This window comes from Chenopodium quinoa, unplaced genomic scaffold (genome assembly GCF_001683475.1).
Source record: "Chenopodium quinoa cultivar QQ74 unplaced genomic scaffold, ASM168347v1, whole genome shotgun sequence".
Lineage (NCBI taxonomy): Eukaryota > Viridiplantae > Streptophyta > Magnoliopsida > Caryophyllales > Amaranthaceae > Chenopodium > Chenopodium quinoa.
In genome coordinates, this window is record NW_018745566.1 from 764,542 (window position 1) to 784,836 (window position 20,295).

The window sequence follows — 20,295 nt, forward strand, 5'->3', positions numbered from 1 at the left end:
GTCTGAGTAGAAGATAGCTTCCTAGACTTGGCAAAGCTGGTGATTTTGTTATCCGGCTTCCGTCTGATCAGCTTGGTAAGCGATCTGGGAGCTCCCTTGTCACCATCCTGAAAGAAAAATCAGACATTAATTACACTGTCGGATTATAGCCATCTGTATACATAAACATGAAATTGGAGAAGCTGGGGCAGGCGGTTTGTACCTGGCCCTTAACCGCCTATTGGGCTTTCTTCTTCTCCGCATTATACTAGCGCATTTGAGCTGTAGAACGGGCAGACATCTTGTCTTGGGGAAGCATGCTTCTGGCGGTGTCCGCAAAAAGAACCGTTTGTCAGATCACCAAGCAGACCAAAATTCACAAGAAACAATAGAGACGGCAAAAAATTGACGGATGCATGGTATACGTACGTCTATCGAACATAGTGCTCAGACCGCCGGCGGACAAGAACGCCTCGTCTCTCAGCCACTCGTGTTTAGGTACCAGTTCTTGGGTATAGTTAATAATTCGCCGGATGAGAGGGGGTTGTAAGTTCAGAGAACCCCGGCTCTATTTTTTTCATAATCCTCATGCGAAACCTTTGAAAGAGAAAATTTTTTCCCCAATAGATCCGGCTTTTTATTGTAACAGCGATACTCAAAGTTATCTCAATATTTGGGGGTGGAAACTAGGTAGAACCGATTCTTCCAATCAGATCACTTAGACGGTTTGTCTAAGGTCATCAAATTGTTGGGATAGGTGGTCAAGGTGTACCACGCTCGCCAGCCGCCTGGGCTACGACTGAGATAGTGCATGTGGGCAAAAGCCTCCTAGCCGGGATGGAGGCCTTGTATCTCGCAGGCGGCGATGTAGCCTAGAATGTTAACCCAAGAATTTGGGGTTAATTGCCACACTCCCAGGCCATATCCTCGCAGGATAGCTTTGATTGAATCGTGAAGGGGGAAGCGGAGACCAGCTAGGAAGGCCGCCCCATAGCAGCTGTTGAAATTGTTGGCATTTGGCCGGTCATCCTTCCAGGCAATGTTACCTAGAGCAGACGACATCCGAATGTCATAGACCTCGCCAAGAGGACGTTTTAATTTAATGTCAACCAGGTTATTTTCTATGTTTGCTCTATCTCTGCCAGATACATGGATCAAAAATGGATCCCCCTCTTTGCTCCACTTTTTCCTCTCTCCTGCTTCACTATCCTCAACCGGTGATAGTGAGCCACTACTGCTGTCCTCAGAGCTAGACCTAGAGGCGGTCTCCTCCCCGCCTCTCTCAGAGACTTCATTATCCTCCTCAAAGCCAAATACAGAGGCGGCTTCTTCATCGTCTATCTCTTCTGATTCAAGGATCCCATCACTTAGAGTGTTGGATGCACCCGAAGGGGATCCTCTTCCCTTTTCAGCTGATACTTCCTCAAGCGGCACACCTTCTGTGCCTTCTTCCCTATATTCCCAATCTAGTGTCGTCCATCTTGTCCGAGCCATAGTGTCCTACATAGACACGGATACGGTCAGATTTGGAGATGAAGGGTGATCCTAGACTCAGGCGCACTATGAGACTAGCTGACTATTTTCCTAGGTTGTCCTATGTGTGTTGTTGGCGAATCCATTTTTGTAATGATATAAACACAAACGGAAAAAATATGAAAATTTGAGAAGGGTAGAGATGGTACCTCTAAGATGTTTCTGAAAGTGGTGTCAACCGCTGATCGGCTGTAACAGGCGGGCAGAAATCAAGCAGATGTTTGTGATATGCACAGACGGTTGACTGGCTATAACCAGTTTGAAAACAAAGGAGAATTGTCTATAAAGCACACAGGCGGTTGTCTAATATTCTCCTGTTTTTGTGATGCACTGACGGTAGACCGGCTGTAACCAGTTAGAAAACAAAGGAGAGTTGTCTAGAAAGCACACAAGCGGTTGTCAGAAATTCTCTCTATAAGAACGTTTGACTCTCTCTAGACTTTGGAAATGTCAAGAATGAGGGAGGGTAAAACCCTATTTATGGAAGGGTAAATTCAAGAGCATCCCTGTAATTTCCCAAGAAGGTGAACAGTTGGAACTGTTCACCAATGCCTAAGTGAAAAGTGTCACAGGCGCCACGTAGCATGCCACGTCACACTTGTGAGGGGCAAATATTTGGGGTAAAAATACCCAAGGCCGCGTGGCCCAATAAAATGGTGACACGTATCACCGTAAGAGAGGTTCTAAATGAACCTCTCCTCAGCTGACACGTGGCACTCCCAATAATTGGGAAAAAGACGGCCTTCAAAGCTTAAGTCCCTATGATGTCAAAAGGCGGCGCATCCCATCAGTCCTAGGTTTCCGTAACCTATGATGGGGGCACGAATTCCAATGACCCTATTAATAGGGAGATTAACCCCCCTTTGGGAAAAGACACTCAATGATGGCAACATAACAATTCTCTCAAAAATAGAGAAAAACACCTAATCTCGAAATCCGAGAAGATTTTACTTTACTTTCCGCACCTTTGTACATTCTCCATACACGTTCTAACTTGATCGTCGGAGGCGAAACTCCACCCAGCCGGAGTCTCCGTTGTTTTGCAGGTACAGGCGGCCAGAATCAAGGCTTAGTGATGTAACCCTCCCGAGGGACACGAAAAACCCCAAAACAACGGGTAAATGGCAATTCTTCCCATAAACAAGCTTATAGGCAGTAGTCCCTATAGGAGTCTTGAAGGAGGTCCTATAAGCACACAAAGTGTCAATGAGCTTGGAGGACCAATCCTTTCTTGTTCTTGCTACCGTCTTTTCCAAGATGACCTTAAGCTCCCTATTGGTTATCTCCACTTGACCACTTGTTTTAGGGTGGTAAGAAAGCCGTTGTTTGTGAGATACACCATACTTATCGAGAAGTCTAGTGAAAGTGTGATGCTTGAAATGCGACCCCCCATCACTAATGATAGCCCTAGGGACACCAAACCTCAGAAAGATCACCTCAACAAGATCACCTTTTTTAATAAATTTACAGCCACCTTGGAATCATTTGTAGGAGAAGCCATGGCTTCCGCCCATTTGGAAACATAATCTACGGCTACCAAGATGTATTTGTTCCCATGAGAAGAAATGAAGGGCCCCATGAAGTCCATTGCCCAAACATCGAAAACTTTAAGCTTAAGGATAGGGTTTTGAGGCATTTCATCCCTCCTAAAGATGTTCCCTGCCCTTTGACACCTATCACATGCTTTAACAAATTTCTAAGCGTCTTTGAATAGAGAGGGCCAAAAGAGCATGAATTGCAAAACCATGGAAGCGGTTTTTGGATCACTCATATGACCACCACAAGAAGAGGAATGGCACATATGAAGAACACTTCGAAACTCATCATTAGGAGGCATATTCTCAATAGACAATTAACCCCTCTCTTCAACAAAATGGGGTCATCCCATATATACCTCTTTGCTTCATGCTTGAGCCTTTGACGTTGTTGAGGAGTGAAATCCGGAGGTATGGCACTATAAGCCAAGTAGTTCACAATATCCGCATACTAAGGCTCTGATCTCACCTCAAGAGCATATATGACATCATCCATTAGGGCATCTTCAATTGTAAAAACGTCTTCATGTATTCTTGCACTTCCCAACCTAGAAAGGTGGTCCGCCATCACGTTCTCGGCTCCCTTCTTATCTCTCATTTCGTAATCAAAGTCTTGAAGGACCAATACCCATCTCAACAACCTCGGTTTGGCCTCCTTATTTCTTATCAAAATTTGAGAGCCGAGTGATCGGTATACACTATTGTCCTAGAATTAAGGAGGTAGGTTCTAAATTTCTCAAATGAGTGAATAACCGCCAAGAAATCTGTCTCGATAGTTGTATAATTCTGTTGAGCATCATTGAGAGTCTTAGACAAGTAGTGTATAACATGAAGTTTCCCATCCTTTCTTTATCCAAGGACCGATCCAATGGCCTTGTCGCTAGGATCACACATTAGCTCGAATAGTAGAGACCAATCTGGTCCTTGGACTATGGGGGCTGTGCAAAGAGCCTTTTTCAACCTACAAAATGACTCATGACAAGCTTCATCAAAGACAAATTCTTTATCCTGTTGCAAGAGAGATGTGAGTGGCTTAGCAATCAAAGAAAAATCTTTTATAAAACGACGATAGAACCCGGCGTGGCCAAGAAACGACATTATTTCCCTTACATTGGTAGGAGGCGGGAGTTTCTTAATGACCTCCACCTTGGCTCTATCCACCTCGTAGCTGGCATGGGAGATTTTGTGCCCAAGAACAATCCCACAAATACCATAAAATGGCACTTTTCCCAATTCAACACGAGGTTAGCCCTCTCACATCTTTCCAAGTAACGAGATAAATTGGATTTACAATCTTCATAGGTGGTTCCCCCAAATGGAGAAATCATCCATGAAGACCTCTATCTCATCCTCTATCATATCACTAAAGATTGACATCATACATCTTTGAAATGTGGCGGGGGCTTTACAAAGCCCAAAAGGCATCCTACGATACGCAAAGGTACCATTGGGACAAGTAAATGTCGTGTTCTCTTGATCCTTGTGGTCAATTGGGATTTGGAAAAATCTCGAGTAACCGTCAAGGAAACAATAGAAGGAGTTCTTTGTAAGCCTTTCCCACATTTGGTCAATGAACAGCAACGGAAAATTATTTTTGCATGTACTTGTATTGAGTTGGCGATAGTCAATGCACATATGCCAACCGGTAACAAGCCTAGTAGGAACTAGTTGATCATGATCATTTTTCACCACCGTCATCCACCCTTCTTTGGCACAACCTGCACAGGAGATACCCAATCACTATGAGCGATTGGGTAGATAATTCCTGCATCAAGAAGCTTAGAAACTTCCTTCCGCACAAACCTCTTGCATGAAAGGATTGAGCTTCCGTTGCCTTTGTCTAACGAGTTTAGCATCTCCCTCTAGATCAATTTTATACATCAATTTTATACATGCATAAGGATGGACTTATATCCTTGATGTCATCAATGGTATAACCCAAAGCCTTCTTGTGTTTTCTCATAACATTGATCAAGGGCGAGGTTTGCTCCTCCGTTAGATTAGAATTGATGATTACGTAAAGACTCATTGGCGTCAAGATATGCATACCTCAAGCCCAAAGGTAAAGGTTTTTAGTCTACCTTTGGTGCTCTCTTACCATTGGAGCCTTCTTATCTTTCTTCAACTTGGACGAGGTGATGAATGAAAGGAGTCTCTTCCCCCATGCTTGCATCATTGCACTCCTCGTTTCTTTCCTCAAGCAAATCCTCATAGAATTGCATGTCTTCCTTGTGAGCACCTATCTTAGAACCATTCAACAAAACACTTTCAAGAGGATCATTAGTAGTATTCAAATGGGACCAAGAGAATTCATTAAGCACAGTATCGAGAATATCAACTCTAAAGCATTCGCCACTTGTGGAAGGTTGTTGCATGACACTATTCAAATAAAATTCAATGGAGTCATTATCAATTTTTAGGGTCATCTTACCCTCCTTCACATCAATGATAGCTCTAGAGGTAGCTAGGAACGGTCTACCTAAAATTATAGGAATCCTCTCATCCTCATCCATCTCTAGCACATAAAAGTCCACTGGAAATGTGAACTTTCAAACCTTAAGGGAAATGTCCTCAACCTTACCCATGGGAAACTTAGTAGAACGGTCCGCTAGTTGGAGAGTAACATTTGTAGGGGAGAGGGTTCCTACACTAAGCTTTTGGTAGACGGAATAAGGCATGAGATTTACACTTGCTCCTAAATCACACAATGCCTTTTAAAACTCAACACCATTGATAAAACAAGGAATGGCAAAACTACCCGGATCTTTCAACTTGGTATGAAGTTTGTTGGAAAGGATGACACTACAATTGGCGGTTAGGTTCACGGTTTCACACTCCCTTCTCCCACTCAAAAGGTCTTTCAAAAATTTTGAATAGTGGGGAATTTTATTCATAGCATCAACAAAAAGAAGGGAAACATGCAAATTTTTAATGACATCCAAAAACTTTCCAAATTAAGCATCAAGCTTAGATCTCACAAATCGTTGTGGAAAGTGTAGCTTTTCCTCTCTAGGTAGGCGATTTAGGGGTAAGGGCGTAGTTTCTTTCTCTTTTGGTTCCTCAACAACATCATTTTCTTTCTAACCTCCCAAAGACTCATTGGCTTTCTCACTCTCATCCTCGAGCACCACTTCTTCCTGAGGCTTCTTCTCAATCAAAGGGTCACTCCCCACTACCTTTCCACTCCTAGTTGTCACGGCATACATAGGTTTAGGGTTGACTCCTTGACTCGGAAGGGTAGAAGAAGAGGAAGGGGATGAATTAGAAGAACTAGATGCAAGTTGAGTAATTTGAGTTTCAAGCATTTTCATGAGAGCATTCTTTCGATTTTTATCCTCTTCATGTCTTTCTTGATCCTCTTCATGCAATTTCAATAAACATCTAGTTTAGCCATGACGGTATCATTTGGTGGAGCCTCATATTGAAGAGATTGTTGAGGTGGGGGAAGTTGGGGTTGATGGAAACCCGAAGGCCTATTAGTTAGGAACATTTCGTTGTTGATCGTTTCCCATGTTACTTTGATCACCAAAACTTTGATTTTGATGGTCATAGTATCGGGAGTTAGGTTATTGGCATTAATTACCATACCCTCTTTGGTTAGGGTAGCCTCTTCCATTGAAATTGGAAGGGCCTCCCCCACCATAGTATTGGTTATCATAACCACCACCACATTGGTTCCAACCATGGTTTCCACTTTGATTCCAATTCCCCATTTGATTGGGGTTTGGCCTTATATTCCCCATATTCCCCATCCGAGGAGCAAAGTTTATAGTTTAACATATTCCACATTATAATCATGTTCTTAGGGAGGGAGTTGAATTTCACAAGAATACAGACATTGAGATGTATCATGATCATAGGTACCACAATTGACACAAAACAAACATCCTTGAGGCATTGTATTGTAAGAAGAAGGGGAGGAAGTATTCAAACCATTGCCTCCCTTGGTTGAAGGGGAGGAATTACCTCGAGGATTGGATATTTCTTTAATTAGGTCATCCATTTGCTTGGTCATTTTGGAGATTTTGGTGGAGAGGTTATTGATTGCTTTAGCTTGCCCTAATGCATAGACCGTGCCTTTGCTAGATGTAGCATCCTTATCACCTTCATACCAATATTCATAATGCTTTGCGACTACCTTTATGATATATTCCACTTCGTCCTCTCCTTTGTTCATGATTGGACCACCGGCTCTGGCGTCTAAGCTTGTTCTTGCTTGAGGTGTGAATGACTTGTTACTTGGGTATTCCATGGTGTGTACATTGGAGTTGGAGTTTTTTGTATCTTTCCTAAGCCGCACTTAGGGACTCACCACCCTTTTGACGAAAGCCTTGAATCAAAGATCGAGCTTCGGCGGTTTTTCAAAGATTGTAGAATCTCCTCAAGAATGTCAAAGTATGTTGGTCCCAAGTTATGAGAGATTTAAGGGGCACCTCCTTCTGTAGCCACTCTAAACCTTTCCTAATTAAAGAGAATGGAAACATCTTGAGTCGAATGTGTCCTTAAGTCACCCCGTTGACCTTTATCGTATCACAATATTTCTCAAACTCTTGTAGATGTTCATGAGGACTCTTAAACTTTCCACCCGAGAAACGTTTCCGCTCTATCAAGGTAATTAAATTAGGATTGATTTCAAAGTTGTTGGCTTGAGTAGTAGGAGTTAGGATCCCACTTTGTGCTCTAAAGGCTTCGGGAGCCCCAAGATGACTAAAATGTGTATTTTCTCCCATCTTGTGGGGTTGCACACTCTCGAACTCAAAGGTTGAGAAAGGAATGATTTCCAAACTTGATGAAGAGTTAGGATTACCTTCTTCTTCACTTGAAGGTGAGGAAGGTGGAGTGTCTTCTTCTTCTGTCACTCCCTCTCTTATAAGAGTTGTAGGGTTTCGTAGTGACTCGACACTACGCGGAAGGAAACGCACCAAGACCCGCCCCTTATTACAACAATTAACAAGCATATTAAACTTAATCAAACAAGATTAAGAACAAGAATTATACCTTTGACACGTGCTTCGCTCCCAAAGAGCTCTTACTTCAAAATCCCAAAAACACGAGATCTCCGACGGATCGTACCCTCGACCCGACCCGAGCGTCCTAAGTCTTGAAGGTTAGTCAAGACCCGGAAAAAATAACTATGAGTTTTGCAAATCGAAGGTTTACTCTTTCTTAGAGTTGCCTTTTTAATTCCACTCAAGGTTGTTCATTTCCCAATACCCATGCTTGGTATTTATAGGGAAATGATCCCTTGATTTCCAATCTCCCATCAATGTGGGAGAGTTGGTAAAATGATAATTATTTAATTCCGAAATTAAATGATTAATCAATTCAATCACAAATCGACACATGGAATAATAATAGAGAAATCCAAGTGAGGACCAAGGCTTGGGGGGACCATTGCCTTGATCCCCAAGGCCATGGTTTTGTCCCCACACTATATGCACAAAACCGGGTTAAGGAGGGCTAGCTTCCTAGCACACCTAGTGTGCTTGGGCTTGCGCCTAGCCATGCTAGGTGCATGCTAGCCTGAACTAGCCTATCATCCACATGACTAGGCCAGTGTGGTGCTAGGGCTATGTTCATACTTGTCGCTTTGTGATTTTGCGACGCTCTGTCTCGACGCCCTAGGCTCGATTTCCGACGTCTGTATTCGTAAAACTCCGCTGACTTATTAAATCCTTTCGGATTAATTCGTCGTCTCGGATCGGTGGTTCGATTGGGTTCGACCCGAAGGGTTCTGTGAAGATTAAGCTGTAACATCAATTGTACATTGATATTACTAATCGGAAGCGGCCTCCACCTAGGCATTCCGATCACATGACCTTACTAAAGAATTAGCTCCGTAATAATTCTGAACCCTCTATCGCAAGAATACACTTGTTGGAATGACACCATTCCTTTCAATTTCCCACTTGTCCTTCCGGACAAGTGTGCATACAGTGTATAGCTCATTTCCTATGTCACTTATTGTTTCTTCGTGAACTATAAGGCAAGATTCTTTGTCATCCTTATTACGTTCAGAAGTGTTTCTCGATCTTCGAGTTCGACTGTCAATAAGTAGATGATTTCTAAAATCCATCTGAGCACGGCCATGCATTTTCACAGTCTCGCTCTTCGAGCGGCCTTGTAAACAACAAAAAAATTTTCCCTATTGTTATTAGGGGGACAATCCCAGTCTTCTATTGTAAGTTCTTCTTAATAAGAGGACATAGTCTCCTGAGTGTTCCCGTTATGATCCCCAATTACGGCAGACGTTTGGAAACATCAAAGAGTCTAGTACTCAAACAAGAAAACTTCACAGTACTCATGGTCGGAGGAAACAAGTTCCGATAGTCACAATGAGAAATTTTCTTAAAGTACTCTCATAGGTCTTATCTAGTACAGATCCAAATTGTGCCTGTGTAAATGATTTATGACTGTCACGTCCTCGCAGCACAAGAAACGGTGTTGTAAATCATACTACACACTAATCTATGGCGGTCATCAATCGTCCATCTGTTAGATGACCTCGATTAGGGACAATTTTCGATTTAAATATTCAACGTTCACTTAAAAGGTGTTTCTTTATCCAATACATGATCTTGATACCCTGTTTTTAATATTTCCTTAAATCGAATGGACTCATTATTTAATTCTAAACCACAATTAAATAGTAATGGAGTGAATGATAATTTTTCACAAAAATTAATTACTCCATTAATGAATGGTTTTAATACAGTGTCTTACATTAAATATCCTATTTAATTAAAACACATGTACAGGGAATTTCAAAGCTTGTCTCCAACTTGCTTGAGTCCCATCGCCTCAATGTGCTTGTTGTGTTTCACTTGAGGCAACGGTTTATTCAACGGATCGGCTACATTATCATCCGTGCCAATCTTATAAATTCTGATTTCACCTTTGGATTTCCATTCCCTTATCATGTGAAATCGCCTTTGCACGTGTTTGACCTTCTGGTGCTCTCTTGGCTCCCTAGCCTGAGCGATAGCTCCATTGTTATCACAATAGAGATCTATCGGCCCCTTGATTGAGGGTACAACACCAAGTTCGCTAATGAACTTGCGAATCCAAACAACTTCCTTGGCAGTTTCTAAAGCGGCCAAGTACTCGGCTTCAGTTATAGAGTCTGCAGTGGTGCTCTGCTTGGCACTCTTCCAGCTAAACGCTCCTCCATTTAGACAAAATATGTACCCCGACTGTGACTTGAAGTCGTCTCTGTCAGTCTGGAAGCTAGCGTCGGTGTAACCTTCAACAACCAGTTCTTTGTGGATTCCATACACTAGGAATTTATCCTTGTTCCTTTTAAGGTACTTAAGGATGTTCTTGGCCGTAGTCCAATGCGCCTCTCCTGGGTTCGATTGGTATCGACTCGTTGCACTCAGGGCATACGATACATCTGGCCTTGTACATATCATGGAATACATGATCGATGCGATTAGCGAAGCATATGGGATCTGATTCATTCTTTCTCGCTAAACAGGTGTCTACGGACACTGTTTCTTGCTGAGAGCTACGCCATGGGACATGGGTAAATGCCCTCTTTTGGCATTCTCCATGTTGAATCGAGCCAGTACCTTATCAATGTAAGTACTTTGGCTTAATCCAATCATCCTCTTAGATCTATCCCTGTAGATCTTGATGTCCAATATGTACTGTGCCTCTCCTAAGTCCTTCATTGAAAAGCACTTGCCCAACGAGCCCTTTACGGACTCCAACAATTTTGTGCTGTTTCCAATGAGAAGTATGTCATCGACATACAGGACTAGGAATGCAATATCACTCCCACTGACCTTCTTGTATACACAAGAATCATCTGGATTCTTGATAAAACCAAACTTGCTAATGGCTTCATCAAATCGCAGATTCCAACTTCTGCTGGCTTGCTTTAGTCCATAAATTGACTTCTTCAGCTTGCAAACCTTTCCAGCGTTGCCTGGATCGACAAAACCTTCTGGCTGTGTCATATACACAGTTTCATCCAAAATTCCATTAAGGAAGGCGGTTTTGACATCCATTTGCCATATTTCATAATCGTAATATGCAGCAATCGCTAGGATGATCCGCACGGATTTTAGCATTGCAACTGGTGAAAAAGTTTCGTCATAGTCAATCCCGTGGACTTGTCTATAACGTTTTGCGACCAGTCTAGCTTTGTATATTGATACATTTCCATCCTTGTCTGTCTTCACTTTGAAGATCCATTTGCAACCAATGGGTGTATAACCCTCAGGCAAATTCACCAAGTCCCAGACTTGATTTTCAGACATGGAGTCCATCTCGGATTTCATGGCCTCTTGCCATTTTGCAGAGTCGGGGCTCCTCATAGCTTGCTTGTATGTCGCCGGCTCTTCACCATCCATGATTAGGATGTCCTGATCATCGGTTAAGACGATACCGAGGTATCTGTCTGGTTGAGATCTTTGCCGTTGCGACCTACGAAGGGTAATCGGTTGAGCATTTACATTGTCTGTTTGATTCTGACCAATCTTCTTAGATGCTTCCAAAGAATCTAGATTGTCAGTTTTGTCAGGTTGACATTGTTGCTCGTCATCTCGAACTTCGTCGAGTTCGATTTTCCTCCCACTTGTCATTTTGGAAAGGTGATCCTTCTCCAAAAAGACACCATCACGAGCAACACAAATTTTTTTCTCGGATTTATTGTAGAAGTAATACCCTTTGGTTTCTTTTGGATATCCCATAAAGAAACACTTATCCGATATGGGGTGAAGTTTGTCCGAAATTAATCGCTTGACATATGCTTCGCACCCCCAAATCTTGAGAAAAGACAACCTAGGAGGTTTCTTAGTCCATAATTCATATGGAGTCTTTTCTACAGCTTTTGACGGAGCTCTATTCAGTGTTAGTGCTGTAGTTTGTAGCGCATGTCCCCAGAAAGAGATAGGGAGTTCACTAAGACCCATCATTGATCGAACCATATCTAACAAGGTCCGATTCCTCCGTTCGGACACTCTGTTCCATTGAGGAGTTCCAGGAGGTGTCAACTCTGAAAGAATGCCATTTTCTTTCAAGTGATCGTCGAATTCATGGCTCAAATATTCGCCACCTCAATCCGATCGAAGTGCTTTGATTTTCTTGCCAAGTTGATTTTCAACTTCTTTCTGAAATTCTTTGAAATTTTCAAAGGATTCAGATTTATTCGACATTAAGTAGACATAGCCATATCTACTATAATCGTCGGTGAAAGTGATGAAATATCGGTAACCTTGTCTTGCGGGTGTGCTCATTGGTCCACATACATCCGTGTGTATTAGACCTAATAAGTCACTTGCCCTTTCTCCTAACTTGGAGAATTGTTGTTTTATCATCTTGCCTAATAAGCATCCTTCGCAATTTTGAAACGACTCTAAGTCGAATGAGTCAAGAACACCTTCTTGAAGAAGTTTCTTGATGCGTTTGATGTTAATATGGCCAAGACGACAATGCCACAAGTAGGTTTGATTCGACTCGATGGTCTTAGCCCTTTTGGCAGTATTCTCGATGTTATAAACCTGTTTGTCTAGTGAAAGCACATAAAGACCATTTTCTGAATGTGCCTTACCATATAAAACATTATCAAAATAAATAAAACAACTGTTGTTTTTTTATTCAAAATTCGAATCCTTTGGCGTCCAACGCCGATATTGAAATAATGTTTTTGGTCACTCTAGAAACATGATAGCAGTTTTCAAGTTCTAGAACAAGCCTTGAGGGAAAAGACAAACTTAGAGTTCCAACGGAGACAACAGACATCCTTGCTCCGTTGCCGACCCGAAGCTCGACCTCTCCCTTCTCAAGCCTCCTATTTATCCTTAGTCCCTGAGCATTGGAACAAAGGTGTGAGCCATATCAGGTATCTAATACCCATGATGTTTTGCTAGCGAAGTTTAAGTCTATAACGAAAATACCTGATGAAGAAGCAACGTTCCCGTTCTTCTTATCTTCCTTGAATTTGAGGCAGTCCCGTTTCCAATGTCCCTTCTTCTTGCAGTAGAAACATTCGGAATTGGATTTAGAAGAGGCTGCCTTTTTTTTCCTTGCTGCCCTTGGCAGATTTTGACTTAGGCAGGAATTTCTTCATTTTCCAATTAAAGTTCTTCTTTTTGTCTGGACGTTTGAATGGCTTGCCCTTCCTCACCATGAGAATGTCATGCTTGCCCTCATCCTTGAGGGTTTGCTCGGCTTGCTTCAACATACCATGAAGCTCAGTGAGGGTTTTCTCCATACTATGCATGTTATAGTTCATCTTGAACTGATCATAGCCTTTGTGAAGGGAGTGGAGAATGATATCAATTTCCATTTCGGTTGAATACCCAGCATCAAGCCTTTCCATGTTCTCAAATAATCCAATCATTTTGAGAACATGCGGGCTGACTGGCTCTTCTTTTTAAAGCTTGCTCTCAAGGATCTACCTGTGGGTTTCGAACCTTTCAGTTCGGGCCTGCTCTTGGAACATATTCTGAAGCTCAGAAATGATCTCAAAAGCTGTCTCCTTTTCAAAGAAAGTATTTTGAAGGTCCGAAGACATGGTTAAGGAAGGCTAGCTGGCTGCCAGCTAGCGTGCCAGCTAGCACCCCCTTGCTGCCCAGCACCCAGCCAGCCAGCCAGTGCGTGCTGCTGCTGGGCTGTGTTGGTGTTGCGTGCTGGCGCTGGTGCGTGCCAGTGCCATGCGCTGGTGCATGCTGGCACTCGTGCGTGCTGGCGCTAGTGCTATACCTCGTATCTCTCTCTCGCACCACTGCTAGCATGGCCAGCATGTGTGCTGCTAGCGAGCCACGCATGTTAGCCTCTTGTCTCACCATCCATACACATCAGTCTCGCACACCATTCGCGCCACGCATCTAGCCCTTCTCGCACGCAATGCCTAGCATGCGTGCTGCTAGCTTGCTAGCTCTCCCTCGCACAGCCACATGCATCAGCCTCGCCCTTGCACCATGCACTACGCATGCACAGGCCTCGGCCAAGCACCACACACCACGCATGCGCCAGTGCCTAGCACTAGCTGTGCTTGGTGCGTGTGGTCCTGCCATGCGCCCAGCATGGTGCTGTGCTTTGTGCGAGGGCATGCGATGGTGCCTAGCACGCATGCTGCGATGCAGTGCCATATGAAGGCACGCATGTGCGCAGGCATGCTGGTTGCGATGGTGTGCTATGGTGCGCATAGCACTTGCGATGGGCTGCCTAGCACACCTAGTGTGCTTGGGCTTGCGCCTAGCCATGCTAGGTGCATGCTAGCCTTAACTAGCCTAGCATCCACATGGCTAGGCCAGTGTGGTGCTAGGGCTATGTCCATACTTGTCGCTTTGTGATTTTGCGACGCTCGGTCTCGATGCCCTAGGCTCGATTTCCGACGTCTGTATTCGTAAAACTCCGCTGACTTATTGAATACTTTCGGATTAATTCGTCGTCTCGGATCGGTGGTTTGATTGGGTTCGACCCGAAGGGTTCAGTTAAGATTAAGCTGTAACATCAATTGTACATTGATATTACTGATCGGAAGCGGCCTCCACCTAGGCATTCCGATCACATGACCTTGCTAAAGAATACACTTGTTGGAAAGACACCATTCCTTTCAAGAGTATGGAAGTTTCTACTCCTTGCTCTTGCTTCTCTTCTTAGCAAAGACAAAGATCTCTCAAGCTCGGGATCTCCACTAAGCCCGTTTCTCGTAATAACACCGCAAAGGTCAACAACATCATTTATATTGCTTTGAGATACTTTGCCCGACTCCTTCAATATGTCGTATTCTTTAAGGAAAACCTCGAATCTATGGTTAAAGATGAGATAGCTTGCCTCTACTTGGCTGAAAATCCTTAGCGCTTGAAGTTTTAGTGCTCCACTACCTTTATCTTGAGATTGTTGGACACTCGTGATAGGCGGCTTGGTGATGAGATACATATGAGGGGCATAATCAAACTCATTGCCCTTTCTTTGAAAGATGGAGCTTACAAGGAACAAATTGTTTTGCTCCCCCATGTGCTCCAAAACAAAGAAGAAGAGGTCGCCGGCTATCCTCCATATGCTCTTTCTATTGTTGCACTCCGCAACCAACGCTTCATCAACTACACCACTCAAAAACGCAAAATTATCCTCTTGGTCAATAATGGAGAAGAATGATGTGTCCTCTCGGATCCCCCTCACACTTCGGTAGATCCTGCTAACCCGCTAAGATGTAAGATTGCGTGAAAATTCATCCCCAATGAATTAAGGAAGAATCAAGTCTGTGGCGCAATTCTACACCTTCAACCGGTTTACCAAATGGGGCAACCCGTTCCCCCCCTAGTGGGGGAGGTGAGGCATTATCTTCTTCTTCCTCTTCTCCTTTTGATATGAGTGCCCTCCGTTGTACCTTTGATGGTGTTCGTTAGATAATCAAACTTCCATTGGACAATGGGGGTACTACGAAAGGATGAACTATGATAATCTTGTGCAAGCGAGCGTTCAAACGCCCTATGTTAACTATCCCTACCACCCGCCTCAAGAGGGTCCGGTTCCACATTGGGTCCCCTATGACCCTAACAACCCCACCCCCAACACCTATGCTTATTGGGAAGGTCCTATCGACCCGTCCCAATGTGTTGGTACCCCACCATACTACCCATATCGGCCGGGAGGGTTTGATTACACCTATGATCTGACATGTCCATCAACCCCAAATCCTTTTGATGGTGGTTGGGGTACCCAAGGGTGGCCCTATGAGCACTTTAACCAACCCTTCTATCCATTCATGGATCACTCCGGGTTCGATTCGACAACCCTCCTAAGGAATGGGAGGATAGAAACCCGCAATGAGGGTTCTCCCGCTCCCTACCCCCCGAATTTCCATGCCTTTAACTTTTGCTCGAGACGTGCAAAAGACTAGCGTGGGGGAGGATGTTCCTTTTGGTTAAAGTGTACATAGGAGGGTAGTGTGGTAGGATGGTAGCTTGTGCATAAGGAGTACCATTGAGGATAATGATTTTGTTGTAGTTAGTGATGATTTTTGGTTGGCTTTTTATGATGATGATGATGTTATTATGTGAACAATTTTGAATAAGTTGTTGTTCCCTCTTCTCTCTTGATCCAATAAACAAATTTTCAATCCAAATCCCGACAATCCAAATATCATAATCCAAATCCCTTAATCAAAATTTTGTTGATAGCTTTTTTTTTGTCATTTTCTTTTCTTTATAATTCTAGTCTTTGTCTTTTGTTTACTAATTTCTTTGTATTGTTGTAGTGTCTTTTCTTTTGGCTCACTTTCCTTGTAGCTTGAAAACGGAAACACAAAAGGATGGACTAAGGAGCAACTCAAACTCCAGAAACTTTAGTGAGATCGCAATTTTGTCTTGTGTTCTAATTCAAGCAGCATTTGGTGAGATCTTTCCCTACTTTCTTTTATTTTCCTTTGTGTGCATAGTTAGTTTAGACTAAGATAGAATTGATTGTTCAAGGTAGTTTGATTCCACAGAATCTGGTGATCGTTGGTATTGATGTCGAACGATCTTTGTTAATCGATTGGGAATTATATGTTTACTTGCCTCTTATCTCTCTTGTACTCCTTCCTTTTGAAAAAAAAAATCAAAAAATGTGAAAAATGAAAAAGATTTTTCTTTTTTTTTGTTCAAGGCAAACCACGAAAAGCTTATTTGTTTCATTTTCATTTCAACCATAATAAAGTTGACTTGTGTGTTTGAATGCTTTTCTTCTTGAGTGTTATAAGTTTGCATGCTTCTAGATTTCCATTGGTTAACTATAGGATATGTTCATGCTAAGGTAGTTGTTCTAGAACTCGTAAGGCCCATTGAACTCAAATTCACTTGTTTGTGGTAAGAAGGTGTTGCTCTCATTAGGGGATTTAAAGCCCTAGAGATAGTTTTTATAACCCGATGTAAGCTTTATTGTTCTAGCCTCCAACATTACTTGTATGAGTGGCGTAGGATCCTCACCAAGGCATGCTTAGATCTAGAACTTGGAATCCGGCTCCTGAGATCGAGACTGAACTAACCTAGGAATGACAAAGACATTCTTCATTCGGTGACTATTTTGTTTTCTAGGATTAGCATTTAATTTTATTATCTTTTTGTATTTTTGGTTGCATTTTCCCCTTTTTCTTACCATGTTCAGCCTTCCCCTCATTGATTATAGCACATTACAAGCCCATGGCCCTTTTGTTTTACTTTCACCCTTAGAATCACTCAAGTCATGAAAGCTTATTGTAGTTTTGATTTGAAATTTGGAAGGTAATGGTTCTAAATGGAAAGTGAAGAAGTGATTTTGTGAATATGTGTTCAATTAAAGTGGATGCGAATTCTAGAAAAAGCTGTCCATAGTTACAAAAGGCAAGGATAATGGAATAAAGTTGAAAAAAATATGAGAGAATTTACAAAATGGCCAAGAAAAAAAAAAGAATTGATGAATGAAGAAAATGAAAGCTCAAAAGTGTTTGGCAATGTAGTTCAAGTTTGTGGCAACGTAGTTTGAAAATTGGTATATTGCTTGATCACCCTTTGCTTCACGATTAGGCCAATCACCAATTTCCAAATTTTTACACACCTTTACCCCCTAACCAACGTTACAACCCTTTCGATGCTCTTTTGACCTAGGTTGGTTGACTCACTAGTCGGTGGAGGTAGCTATATTTCAAGCTTATGGAGAGGGCATGACTTGGTAAGATGTCGAGTTCCCCTATTTTGTATTGTTTTATCTTTGTTTAGGCTCCTTTGAGGAGTCACGAGATGATACCTCCAAGGGTGGATTTGAATCTAGATGAGGGAACACGGTAAGATTGTAGGAATGTGGGAGGAGTGGTGCATGTTAGAGTTCTCTATGCTTAACATGACTTTTCCGTTAATCAACCTTCGACATCCCCGTGCATGCTCACTTCTACTACTTAGAAAGTTTGGCATTCATTCATGTTTGTTATCTCTAAAAGCTTGACTTAACTATTATTTGTGTTGGGTTTGCTGCTTTTCTTTCCCTTGTTTTTAGTTTGTCTTGAACACAATTTGTAAGAATTGTGGGGTATGCTCTTTGGAAACCCTCACGAGATCACAACTCGTCCTCATCGGCGACCTTGGGGTTTAAATGGCTTGTTGCTTTTCCTAAAAGCAATTTCAGCTTTTCTTTTGTTCTTTGCTTGTTTGAATAACTTAATCTTTCTCCCTTGTTCATCTTCTTTTGCTTTTCTCGAGGGCGAGCAAAGGCTTAGCGTGGGGGAGTTTGATGAGTGACATTTATGTCACTCTTAAGAGTAGTGTTTAGGTCTCTTTCCTCCTATTTTCTTAGGTTTTTTTTTACCTCATTTCTCCTCTTATGGCTTCTTTATGTGTTGATGAAAACACTAGTAGAAAAATTGAAAAAGGCACCCCCCCTTTTCCCACCGGTTCTTAAAAACCGGTGGGAAAAGATTTGGGCGGGATTCAGATATTTACTTTTCCCACCGGTTCCTTTGAAACCGGTGGCAAATGTATGTTTTCGAACCGGTGCTAAATGTGTTGTTTAAAAAAAAAAAAAGGGTAAATGGATATGCCACCGGTTCAACCCAAACCGGTGGGGAAAGTACGCAAATTAAAAAAAAAACCGTGAAATACTCTTCTTCTTCAATTCCTTTAGCACGAACAATTTTCATTCCCCTGCTTCCCCTTCCATTAATCTTCTTCTCTCGTTCTCGCCTGCCCTCACCATCTCCTTCACGCATAGGTTGTCCTCCATTGAAGCGCATTCCCTAGGCTTTCTCACCTCCATTGCCGCGCAACTCCTCTCTTTCTCTCCATATATAGCTATCTCCTCCATTGAAGCGCATACTGTCGAGCTTTGTGACCTCCATTGAAGCGCATTCCGAGCTTTCCAACTCCATTGTAGCAGCTTCGAGGTAAGAAATATTTCGTGGTCTTCCTAGTCTATTGAATAGCTTTGCAGTCTAGGGTTAGTCGTTGATTTAGGGTTTTCTATTCTTTGTGGTTTGCTTTGAGATTTTGGGTGGATTATGTTGTAACAGTTGGGTTGGGTTGAGGTCAAACCCTTTATTACTGTTAGTTATACTTCCTCTTTCAGGATTCATGATTGAAGTGGGTATTTCCTGACCTTTTCCATTGTTTCATAAATTACAAACATTGACTTCCTCAACTTACCACATTGATTCATTTTAATTGTTAATGCGGTAAGTTTAGGGTTCGAAATCTCAACTATTTTTGAAGTTTGAATCCAATTTCCCTCTTAATTTTTGACCCTAATTTGATAATTGAATCAAACATCCCTTAAAATATGTTATTTTTTGAGCATAATTTGATAATTGAATCAAATAACCCTAAAAATATGTGCTTTTTCGATTTTTAAGTTTTAAGTTTTGAAGATTTCTCTGTTTTTGGTTGAACAGTAATGAAATTTTATCTGCTAGCGATGTTGTGTTATTGAATTGTCGGATTTATAGCTTTTCGTGTTTTGTTGAGATTTTTGGGTTTGTATTGCAGTTTATGGGTGAGATTATTACACTGCTAGATTTTTGTGTTCGGTTTAGTAAACTTTAATTTGGTGATGCTTAATTTAGTAATCAATCTGCTTTTTTGCTCTTTGTTATGCTTGATATTGTTAGGAATTCCGAGTGTTTTTGTTTCAATTTTTAAGTTGATCATTAGATAGATGATATACTTATAGTTTTTTAAATTAAATGAAGCTAAATATGTGTTCCCTGACAACATGATTCTATCAGATTTCAGATTCATACAAGTACCGCAAATTTATGATGAGTATGTTTTAATGGGATCTGCTAACATTAACCAACGATCCTTAGCCGGTACTAAAGAAATAGAAATTCATATGAGTGCTTATCAACCCCATCATACTTGGGCTAACAAGAAAAAGCACCCAAGAGGCCAGGTTTGCTTGCATATCCTTATTGTGTTTTCTTTTCCTATAAAAGCTATTTTGGTTGATCTTTTGAGCTTGGGCATTTTCTCTCCCTCTCTCTTAATAGTCCTGACTGGTCCATACATCTAGTCATCTGTTTCTCAGCATTTTTGAGTATTTACCTGTGTTCAAATATACTAGTGATTGCATGCGAGGCTAATGTATGAAATGTTATAGCTTTAACTTATATAAGTTATTTGTTATTATTATTATTTTTTGAAATACAACTATGAAACCTAAAGATGTACTCCGTAAATTATTACAAATAATGAATTTTTTGTTTTACTATTGCTAAATGTTTAGGTATTGGTTTTAGCTTTTATTGTAAGGATTGGAATTAAATATATTACAAGTTTACAACTGTGGA